The sequence below is a fragment of the Capra hircus genome, chromosome 5 (assembly GCF_001704415.2).
Source record: "Capra hircus breed San Clemente chromosome 5, ASM170441v1, whole genome shotgun sequence".
NCBI classification, from domain to species: domain Eukaryota; kingdom Metazoa; phylum Chordata; class Mammalia; order Artiodactyla; family Bovidae; genus Capra; species Capra hircus.
Window position 1 is genome coordinate 75872528 of NC_030812.1, and position 12103 is coordinate 75884630.

General features: G+C 39.8%; 1 protein-coding gene across 4 annotated transcripts in view; it reads right to left on the reverse strand.

Moving 5' to 3' along the window:
* The window catches only part of FGD4 (FYVE, RhoGEF and PH domain containing 4), a 236577-nt gene that overhangs the window by 81768 nt on the left and 142706 nt on the right, over positions 1–12103 (reverse strand). The gene's annotated exons all lie outside the window — the stretch shown is intronic.

A 12103-nucleotide genomic window follows, 5' to 3' on the forward strand; every position in this document is an offset into this window, starting at 1 on the left:
TGGTGCCCCCCAAAATAAAGTCTGCCACTGTTTTCACTGTTTCCCCATCTATTTCCCATGAAGTGATGGAACCAGATGCCATGATCTTCCTATATGCAGGTTAGGAAGCAACAGTTAGAACTGGACATGGAACAACAGACTGGTTTCAAATAGGAAAAGGAGTACGTCAAGGCTGTATATTGTCACCCTGCTTATTTAACTTATATGCAGAGTACATCATGAGAAACGCTGGGCTGGAAGAAGCACAAGCTGGAATCAAGATTGCCGGGAGAAATAGCAATAACCTCAGATATGCAGATGACACCACCCTTATGGCAGAAAGTGAAGAGGAACTAAAAAGCCTCTTGATGAAAGTGAAAGTGGAGAGTGAAAAAGTTGGCTTAAAGCTCAACATTCAGAAAACGAAGATCATGATCTGATGGATTTACAAGATCCCATTTATTCATCTCAGATGAATATGATGAAATGCCTGCAGTAAGAGATCAACTACACATCTATTTTCTTTTAAATCCATTCAAGTCATGATTACAAATCTTTTGCCAGTGATAGTAAATCCATAGCCAGAAACTTCATTATAGATCCTTATTTAAAGCCCATCTCAGACTTCAACCATTATCACAAGGTATGAAAATAGAGTGAAAGATGCAGAAAACACATACTTAAAAGGTGTGTTGTTTTTTTTTTTAAAGCAAAGGCAAATATGCAACAGAAACCATACAAAGTTCAAAATCTTTACTATTATTTATTATCTGGTCCTTTACAGGAAAAGTTTGTTAACCATGGTCTAGGTCAAACACATCATGCATGGTAAAGGAAGTTTGACTAAAATTAAGCAGCACCATTTCATTAAACACTTCATCTTCTAACATCTTGGATATTAGCAACACAGAGGAATATTTTTTTTGCTTGTTTATGACTGACTCAGACTACTCACATTTGGAGACAGTCCTTATTTGGGTACCAGTTGCATAACAGGGACTTGAAACCAAAATTGTAACCAGATGGTCTACCCATCCAAGAGCTTTTATTACTAACAATAGAGGCTTTCAGATTCCAATTAACCAAGAACCAGGAGGGGTGATTAAACAAGTATCTTGGGCACAGATACAACATTATGTTAGCATGGGGTGTAGGGTCTTAACCATTTTGCATTCCTCTGTCTCATGCTTGCTGGGTCACATATCCTGTAAGAAATTCTAGACATATGTAACCACAAGGTATCATCAGATATCCTCAGTTAATCCAACCTCATCCGTGACTGCATAAACCTCCCAGTTCTAACTGGAAAGGTTCCTACTGTGGCTTACTTTTCATATATTGTCTTCTGCATGATACTTGTGAGTGGCAGATAATCTCTCTGACTGGTTAGGGTGACTTTGTCTCTTATTCGCAAAACTTTGTGCTGGGTTGTTATATTTTGCCAACTTACTGTTGAATGAATCTTCCACAAATTAAGGTTGGATTTACTTCAAAGCAAAGTCCACTCACTTCCTGATTCTTCAGGCATAATCTCTTGTCATTGGATCCATGACCTCAGATCACTCTTTTGGGCATTATAGCCTTGTCTATACTGCCTCACACAACCAAAACATCTCTTCCAACTGTGCCAATTCTCTAGCCTAGAAGATCTTCATGGACTGACCACCTCTCAGGACAAAAGGATCTCTTAACTTACAAGCACAGAATAATTTTCTAAGGAAGACAATCTTTCTAGGATTATATTGCCCAGAAGGAAAGAGATAGTTTAAAAAAAAAAAAAACCCAGAAACAAAAAACCCTTTATTTTGAAATAACCTTAGATTTACAGGAGAGTTGCACTCAGACTCTTAGGTTAGCATCTTATATAACTATGGTATGTTACAAAACTAAGAATTTAATATTGGTACAATACTAAACCACAGATTTCAGATTTCACCATTTTTCCACTAACAGTCTTTTTCTGTCACAGCATCCAAACCAAGATATCATGTTGCATTTAGTTCTCCAATCTGTGAGAGTTACTCAGTCTTTGCTTGTCTTTCATTTCCTTGGCACTTTTGAAGAGTGCTGGTAGGTATTTTGTAGAGTGGCCCTCAAATTCTTTTCTCATGATTAGACTGGGTTTACAGGTTTGGGGAAAGAACATTCTACAGGTGATTTACCCATCTCACTACATTACACCACTGCATGATATTAACATTATTAGCACATGTGGTGCTAAATTTGGTCACTGAGTAAGGTAGTTCAAGGTAGGAGATAGATGGGTTCCAGGTTGGACATTTACAATCAGTCAGCCTCCTCTTTGCCTTTCCTGAGATAAGAGATAGGTGGGCTGCAGTTGAGGAATTTACAACCATCTCCCCATTTGCTCTTGGAAATGGAAGTAACAACAGAAACTGGGTAAATAGCTAGTCTTGTCTCTTGTTAACACCTTAAGGCAATAATCATGGCAAGGACAGAGAGAGGCAAAGATCCTTCTAAGTAAAAGATAAGAGAGACATTATACATGTTCAGAAAGGCTCCTTAAAGTCAAAAGTTGAAGGATGATTTCAGGCCATAATGAGTCTTGCTTCTCCCAGAAGCCTTAACTTCAAGATCCATTTTGACTGTGTGCGCACCCCAGGGCAGGGTCCCAGGTAGGTCAGGTGTGGAAAAAGAAATCAGATAACTCGTCTGAAGGAAAACCAGTTAGTCTTAAGACAGAGCAGGAAGAACTGCCTTTATATAAATGACTTAACACCACTCTTTACAGTGTTCCTCCTCACTAGGAACGGATGCCCACACCCTTTTTCTCCAGTAGGGAATCTCTGCCTTGCTTCTATCTCAACTAAACAGTTTCTCTATGTGCTCTCCCACTTTTTGTTCTGCTATGTCTTTAATAATAAACTTTGTATCTGATATTTATAGAGTTTCTGCCTCTGTGATAAACACATTTTTCACTGGGGACAAAGATCCAGGGAAAATTAGCTTCCAGCCCTTGCGGATTTGGTGGCTAGGATTCCAAGTTTTCATTCAGGGCACCCAGGTTCAATTCCTGGGCAGGAAATTAAGATTTGACTTCATGCCACCAAATGCTGCTGCCTTGCTGAGATCAGTATCTGCCAAGTTTATCCACAGGAAAATATTCTATCTGTTATAAGACATTTTTCAATAGTCTCTCCTATCATCCCTTCAAGACTCTCCATTTGTCTCACAGATTCTGGATATGGGTCATATCTCCCATGTGCTGTTTAAAATGCCTAGACTAAGACATCAATTGCACTTAAAAAAAAAAAAACAGTAATAAAGGTTATAAAACTCATGGCTAAGGGTAACAAATCTATAGCAAGTAAATTTATTTCAGAAAACTACTTTAGTTTCCCAAACTTGAAGAACTCAATAACAAAATCCATACCCACGCCCACCCTACCTTGCCAAATAATTAATAAATCACAAAAGAGAAGAATTTTCTTCTTCTTGGAGAAGAAAATATATGGACAATTTTAAGAAATTTCCTTGGACCTAGAAAATCGAAACCTAGGAATCCAATCTACAGAAAAAATCTTGTGTGTGTAAAAGCATATGTACATGGATAATCAATGCAACATTATGCAACATACATAGTTGTGAAAAACAAAAATAAGACTGGGGAAATCTTCAAGGTATTATTAAATAAAAGACCAAAAAAACTAGAAAAGTATGTATGATATAATCCAATTAAAAAAATAAGATATATACAAACATGTATAAATGTAGTGAAAGGAATGGAAGGTAACATGACAAAGGGACAGGGGTAGGGTGAGAGAACAAATGAGAACTTCTATGTTTTGCTGTCCATAGAGCAATATCATTAAAATCATTTATAACAAAAATATACTTCTATAAAAAAGAAAATCTATCAACGTTGCCAAGTAAATGTACTACAAAGTATTTTTAAAAGAATACCCTTTATATGTCATAGCTCAGTTGGAAAAGAATCCTCCTGCAATGCAGGAGGCTCCAGTTCGATTCCTGGTTCAGGAAGATCCACTGGAGAAGAGATAGGCTACTCACTCCAGTATTCTTGGGCTTTCCTTGTGGCTCAGCTGGTAAAGAATCTGCCTGCAATGTGGGAGACCTGGGTTTGATCCGTGGGTTGGGAAGATCCCCTGGAGAAGGGAAAGGCTACCCACTCCAGTATTCTGGCCTATACAGTCCATGGGGTCAAAAGAGTCGGACACGAATGAGCGATTTTCACTTCACTTCACTTGTAAGTGCACACCTATGTTCATAGCAGCATTATTCATAATAGCTAAGCTGTGGAGGCAAACCAAGTATCTGTTGACAGATGAATGCATAAATAAAATGTGGAATATATATACAATTGAATATTATTCAGCATGAAAATGAAGGAAATTCTGATACATGCTACAGATTGGGTGGCCTTGAAGCCATTATGTTAAGTGAAATATGTCAGCTGAAAAACACAAATACCTTATGATTCCATTTATATGAGTTACATAGAGTAGTCAAAACTGGGGATATGAAATGAATCGCCAGTCCAGGTTCGATGCATGATACTGGATGCTTGGGGCTGGTGCACTGAGACGACCCAGAGGGATGGTACAGGAAGGGAGGAGGGAGGAGGGTTCAGGATGGGGAACACGTGTACACCTGTGGCGGATTCATGTTGATGTATGGCAAAACCAATACAATATTGTAAAGCAATTAACCTCCAATTAAAATAAGTAAATTTATATTTAAAAAAAAAAGAAATTAGAGTAGTGGTGCCAGGGACTAGAGGGATGGAAGAACGAAGTTACTATTTTACAAAAGTTAAGTTTTATAAAATCAAAAAGAGTTCTATGGATGGATGGTTGTCACAGCACTACGACAATGGAATGTACTTAATGCCAGTGAGGTTCCTGGGGACTCTGTGGTAAAGAATCCACCTGCCAGTGCAGGAGCCTGGAGATCAATCCCTGGGTGGGGAAGATCTCCTGGAGAAAGAATGGCAACCCACTCCAGTATTCTTGCCTGGGAAATCCCACGGACAGAGGATCCTGGCAAGCTACAGTCCCAGGGGTCACAAAAGAGCTATACATGACTTAGAGAATTATAACAATGCCAATAAACTATACACTTAAAATAGGTAAGATGTTAAACTTTTTATTATGCATGTAAACAAAAAAGTAACTAAAAAAGCATATTTCTTGCTTAATAAAAAATAAAGAAATATAAATGCATTCAACTGCCTACTTAGCATCTCCACTAGTATGTCTAAGAAGTAATTAACATCTGACACACTCAAATCAGACTGTTACCTCTCAATTCTCACTCAAAATAAACTGCCTTTACCATCTTCTCCATCTCAGTAAATGGCAATTTCATCTGTGCTTAGGACTAGAGCTTGGAAGTATTCTAAAGTCCTCTTCTTTTCTCTTGCACTCTGTATCATAGTGAAAGTTGCTCAGATGTGTCTGACTCTTTGCGACCCCATGGCCTATACAGTCCATGGAATTCTCCAGGCCAGAATACTAGAGTGGGTAGCCTTTCCCTTCTCCAGGGGATCTTCCCAACCCACGGATCAAACCCAGGTCTCCCACATTGCAGGCGGATTCTTTACCAGCTTAGCCACAAGGGAAACCCAAGAATACTGGAGTGGGTAGCCTATCCCTTCTCCAGCGGATCTTCCCGACCCAGGAATCAAACCAAGGTCTCCTACATTGCAGGATGATTCCTTAGCAACTGAGCTATCAGAGAAGCCCAAAAGGGGATGTAACCACCAGGAAATTCTGTTGACTCTATCATCTACCATTACCACCTGCACAGCTACTATTCTGGTCTAAATTACCACAATCACTGACTGGATTACAACAAGACCCTCCATCTGGTCTCCCTGCACCCACCCTTGTTCTCAGTGTGTGTCCTTAGTCGCTCAGTTGTGTCTGACTCTTTGTGACTCCACGGACTAGTCTGCCTGGCTCCTCTGTCCACTGCATTTTTCAGGCAAGAATACTGGAGTGGGTTGCCATTTCCTCCTCTAGGGGATCTCCCCAACCTAGGGATCAAACCTGTGTCTCCTGTAGCTCTTGCATTGGAGGCAGATTCTTTACTGCTGAGCCAATGGGAAAAGTACTATACTCAGTATATGTTTTCAAAAATGCCAGACAGTCCCTTTTAAAACCCAACTCAGATTACGTCACTCCTGTGCTTAATATTCTTCAACAGCTCCACATTTCACTCATAGTTTAATAACTGAACTGTTAATTGCAGCTGACAGGCTTTACATGATCTGGTCTTTAGTCCCCTTAGCAATGACCTCATTGCCTAGTATTACCCCCTTGCTCACTACACTCTAGTCATACTGATACCCTGCTATTCCTCCAACAGGAAAAGCATGCTTTACAGGAATTGGTTTAGCTGTTTTTTGCTGCAATGCTCTTCCCCCAGATAACTGCTTTCTCTTCACATCTTGGCTCAAATTGCATCTTGCAACATGGGCTACCCTGACCACTCTTATCTAGTATAACTGCTACTCAAAGTTATAGCAGTTATACTTAATTGTTATAATATATAGTTATCAGTTCAGTTTAGTTGTTCAGTATGTCCAACTCTTTGCAACCCCATGGACTGCAGCACAACAGGCTCCCCTGTCCATCACCAACTCCCGGAGCTTGCTCAAACTCATACCCATTGAGCCGGTGATGTATCCAACCATCTTATCCTATGTCGACCCCTTCTCCTCCTGCCTTCAATCATTCCCAGCATCTTTTTTCCAAAGAGTAGTTTTTCGGATAAAGTAGCCAAAGTATTGGAGTTTCAGCTTCAGCATCAGTCCTTCCAAAGAATATTCAGGACTGATTCCTTTAAAATGGACTGGTTGGATCTCCGTGCAGGCCAAGGGACTCTCAAGAGTATTCGCCAACACCACAGTTCAAACGCATCAATTCTTCAGTGCTCAGCTTTCCTTATACTCCAACTCTCACATCTGTACATGACTGCTGGAAAAACCACAGCTTTGATTAGATGGACCTTTGTTGGAAAGTAATGTTTATGCTTTTTAATATGCTGTCTAGGTTGGTCATAACTTTTCTTCTAAGGAGCAAGCATCTTTTAATTTCATGGCTGCAGTCAACATCTGAAGTGATTTTTGAGCCCCCAAAATAAAATCTGTCTCTGTTTCTACTGTTTCCCCATCTATTTGCCATGAAGTAATGGGACCGGATGCCATTATCTTAGTTTTCTTAATGCTGAGTTTTAAGCCAACTTTTTCACTCTCCTCTTTCACTTTCTCTTTAGTTCTTCCTCACTTTCTGCATAAGGGTGGTGTCATCTGCACATCTGAGGTTACTGATATTTCTCCCAGCAATCTTGATTCCAGCTTGTGCTTCATCCAGGCCAGCATTTTGCATGATATTCTCTGCATATAAGTTTAATAAGCAGGGTGACAATATACAGCCTTGACGTACTCCCTTACCTACTTGGAACCAGTCTGTTGTTCCATGTCCAGTTCTAACTGTTGCTTCTTGACCTGCATACAGATTTCTCAGGAGGCAGGTAAGGTGGTCTGGTATTCCCATCTCTTGAAGAATTTTCTGGGGTTTGTTGTGATCTACACAGTCAAAGGCTTTGGTATAGTCAATAAAGCAGAAGCAGATGTTTTTCTGGAATTCTCTTGCATTTTCTATGATCTAAAGTATGTTAACAATTTGATCTCTGGGTCCTCTGTGTTTTCTAAATCCAACTTGAACATCTGGAAGTTCTCCATTCATGTACTGTTGAAGCCTGGTTTGGAGAATTTTGAGCATTACTTTGCTAGCGTGTCAGATGAGTGAAATTGTATAGTACTTTGAACATTCTTTGGGATTGGAATGAAAAATGACCTTTCCCAGTCCTGTGGCCACTGCTGAGTTTTCAAGTTTTGCTGGCATATTGAGTGCAGCGCTTTCACAGCATCATCTCATTGTTTTCCTCTATCTCTCTGCTATGATCACTGAGGAAGGCTTTCTTATCTCTCCGTGCTATTCTTTGGAAATCTGTGTTCAAATAGGTACATCTTTCCTTTTCTCCTCTTCTTTTCTCAGCTATTTGTAAGGCCTCCTCAGACAATCATTTTGCCTTGTTGCATTTCTTTTTCTTGGGGATGGTCTTGCTCACTGCCTCCTGTACAATGTCAGAAACCTCCATCCATAGCTCTGCATGCACTCTGTCTATCAGATCTAATCCCTTGAATCTGTTTGTCATTTCCACTGTATAATTGTAAGGGATTTGATTTAGGTGATACCTGAATGGTCTCATGGTTTTCCCTACTTTCTTCAACTTAAGTCTGAATTTGGCAATAAGGAGCTCATGATCTGAGCCACAGTCAGCTCCAGGTCTTGTTTTTGCTAACTGCATAGAGCTTCTCCATCTTTGGCTGCAAAGAATATAATCCAATCTGATTTCAGTATTGACCATCTGGTGATGTCCATGTGCAGAGTCTTCTCTTGTGTTGTTGGAAGAGGGTGTTAGCTATGATCAGTGCGTTCTCTTGACAAAACTCTGTTAGCCTTTGCTCTGCTTCATTTTGTGCTCCAAGGCCAAAGTTGCCTGTTACACCAGTATCTCTTGACTTCCTACTTTTGCATTCCAGTCTCTTATAATGAAAAGGACATCTTTTTTTGGTTTAGTTCTAGAATGTCTTATACGTCTGCATAGAACTGCTCAACTTCAGCTTCTTTGGCATTAGTGGTTGGGGCAATGACTTGAATTACTGTGATATGGAATGGTTTGCCATTCAACATATAGTTATAGTTAGCTGGTGTAATATATATATATTATATATAGTGAGCTGCTATATATATATAATATATATACAGTTAACTGCTATAAGATATTGTCATAGTTAACTGTTGTAACTGCTTTACACATTGTACCCCCTCCCATAGTACTTATCACCTTCTAACAAACTGCATTATTTATTTTGTTAATTGTCTCTCTGCCCTGGTTAGAATGTAAGCCCTGGGAACATCTCATGAACATCACCTGCCAAATTAAGTAGATGCTCAGTAACTAATTGTTGAAGGAATAATTTCTAGACTCTTTAGGCAAGTTTCTCTTCATCTGCTTACATTTTCATTTTCTATTTCATGAGAAGTGTTTTCTAAATTTCAACAATAAGGAAAGATGGAGCTGCTTGAGAACTCAATCTACACAAAATTTCAAACATTTCCATTCTGAGGTAAAATTTAAACATTCCAAGTTATTTATATACAAATTCTAAATATCTGAATATCTAAATATCTATATAGATAAATATCTATCTATACAAATATCTATCTAAATAGAGCGGAACTGTACCCAATGCATCTTTCTGAATCCAGGAGATTTCTAAACATCCGGAATTGTGGAACTATCTAAATGTTTGTCTTGATTGAAAAAAAAAAAATGTAGCAGCCAAAAGTCCCAGCAATGGACTGAAATATTTTCTGTAATTTTATTTACATTTAATAGCCCAACTAAAATGCACTACAGCTGCCAGTGTTTCAGACTCAGCATCTGATACTACCTAAAATTATAGAATAGTATAGAGTTAAACTGTTAGGAAAAGTAGATTGCTTCAGATCTTTGAAGTTTAAAAGTAATATGAACTTAAAATAAGCCTTGAAGGTAGGTAGCTGTAGATATTCCTTATTTTTAAAGGTTCCACTGTGTGGGGAAATTAACAAGATGGCACCAGTCAAGCTCTCTCAACCCATGCTCTCAAGCCCCTCTCACCCCATGTTCTGTAAGCAATGACTGCACGGTTGTGTATGGCTGAGATCACGGACAGCACTGCATGCGTGTCATGAGGTACTTGCTTGGCGACGGGCTACTTTTTGCGGTAGGCCTGTAAGAACTTCACCCTGGAAGCCCTGGCTGCTGCAGCATCAGTCTACACTGGAGTGACATCATGGTTACGTCATATGAGGTTACGTTATAGCTATTTATGGTTATGTTATGGCTGCTGCTACAGATGTAGCTGCATCAGCCAGAAGAGAGGCTGTGTTATGGTTGCCATGCCAGCCAGGAGAGAATACTCATGTCTGTAGTTCCTACGGCTCCTCAAGTCTCCTTCCAGCCTCCTACCTCGAGCCTTGCCTACCCTGGATTCAGCAAACAGTGTGGACAGTGTGAACAGCAAGACATCTGGTGTAACGAATAGGATCAGCAATATACACTGCTTTATGCTACAAATAAAATATGTATAAAGGTAACTAACTGTTACTACTGTATCTAAGGCAAATCCAACAATATATATAATGAGATAAAATAAATGCAGCCTCTGAAAACACAAAATAATTTGTTTTCAAACTAGTAACAATTTTCCTGAAACATGTTTCATAATTTTATTAAAATTTTTGCTACTCAAAAGTAATGGAAACATTAATAAAATTTCTAAAGACTGCTATAGTGACTAATCCTTTCAAAGTTAAAATTTTATTAGATAAACTGAAACACAAATCACTAAGATTGAGTTCCAGTTTTGATGGAAGTTTTGAGCTTATAGATGAGGCCCACAATCACGGTACCTGTTATGTATATGTATATATGCTGCAGCTACTGTCCAGTCGCTCAGTCATATCCAACTCTGCAATTCCATGGATTGTTGCCTGCCAGGCTTCTCTAGCCGTGGCACTTCCCAGGCAAGAATACTGGAGTGGCTTGCCATTTCCTTTTTCAGGGGATCTTCCCGACCCAGGCATCCAACCTGCATCGGCAAGTGGATTCCTTACTACTGAAGCCACCTGGAAAGCCCAATACAGCAGACTGTATATATCACTACAATTTAATCATGAGTTCTAGTGGTCTAAATCCCTGGTCCCCACTTTCAGAGTGACCATTTGTTAGGTGCCATGAATCCCCACACAGGAAGTGCTGAAATGACATTCCACCATGCCTTCTGGGTTGGTGCTGGGGCTGCTTGATCAGTGTGTTCTGTTGTGCTTTGATATAGTGTTATTTTGGGTACAGATCAAACTTCCTCTGCATCATCCTGCATGGGGAAGGGAGCTAGGGGCAGTTCTTCCACCCTCAACCATACCCTGATGGAGGTTCCCTTTTTGGCCATAGTTAACAAAGAATGTTGGTCAAGATTACAGAAAAACTCTTGCTATTTAAAGCACAAAAAAATTACTCTGTGTCTACAGCCATGACCAAAGCGGAAGGTGAGAGTAAAGACAAACCACAATCAATTACATGTTGTTCTTTTTGCCTACTTGCAAAGGGCAGTTCTAGTTGACACCATCTGAGATGAAGGAGGTTCACAGCCTGCTGTGCTTTATCGGATAAACTGCTGCTAATTTATCTGTTGTTCAGTGGCTAGGTTATGTTTTACTCTTTGGGACCCCATGGATTGCAGCACGGCAGGCTTCCCTGTCCTTCACTATCTCCCTGAATTTGCTCAAATTCATGTTCATTGATTCCATGATGTTATCCAATTTATAATAACACCCATTTCTTGGTTCCTTCTTTCTTATAACTAAGTGGAAGAAGCTGAGCCCTAGATTTATCAAAACATCCTGCATTACTGCTGTACTGACAATGAGAAATATCCCTGAGAAGCTGTCTAACCTAATCAAGTAAGTGCTGAGTTTTGAAGTCATCACACTTTTTGCCTGAGTCTAAGGTTTATAACAATTTAAAATTTTGAAACTGATGAACATACCATGGAAGACCTCTAAGTATATTAATGTGCAGATGGGCCTGCTAACTGGTATTAGATTTCCCCATAGGATCATCTGTATCTGATTAGAGGCTGCACACATGCACACCTAAGCAACTTTCTTTGATCCCCAGAAGCGTAACACATGGCTGTTTCTGGGCCATTTGTACTAGTTTTACAGCTAGTTTACTAAACACACCCTTGGGCTTTCTAGGTGCCACTAATGGTAAAGAACCTACCTGCCCATGCAGGAGACATGAGATGGCTGTTCAACCCTTGGATCAGGAAGATCCTCTGAAGGAGGGCATGATAACCCACTCCAGTATTCGTGCCTGGAGAATCCCATGGGCAGAGGAGCCTAGAAGACTAGAGTCCATTGGGTTGCAAAGAATCGGACACAACTGAAGCAACTTAGCACATATGCCAACACACCTTTCCAGCAATTTAAACATTCTTCAGGGTACCTCTGTCATACAACTC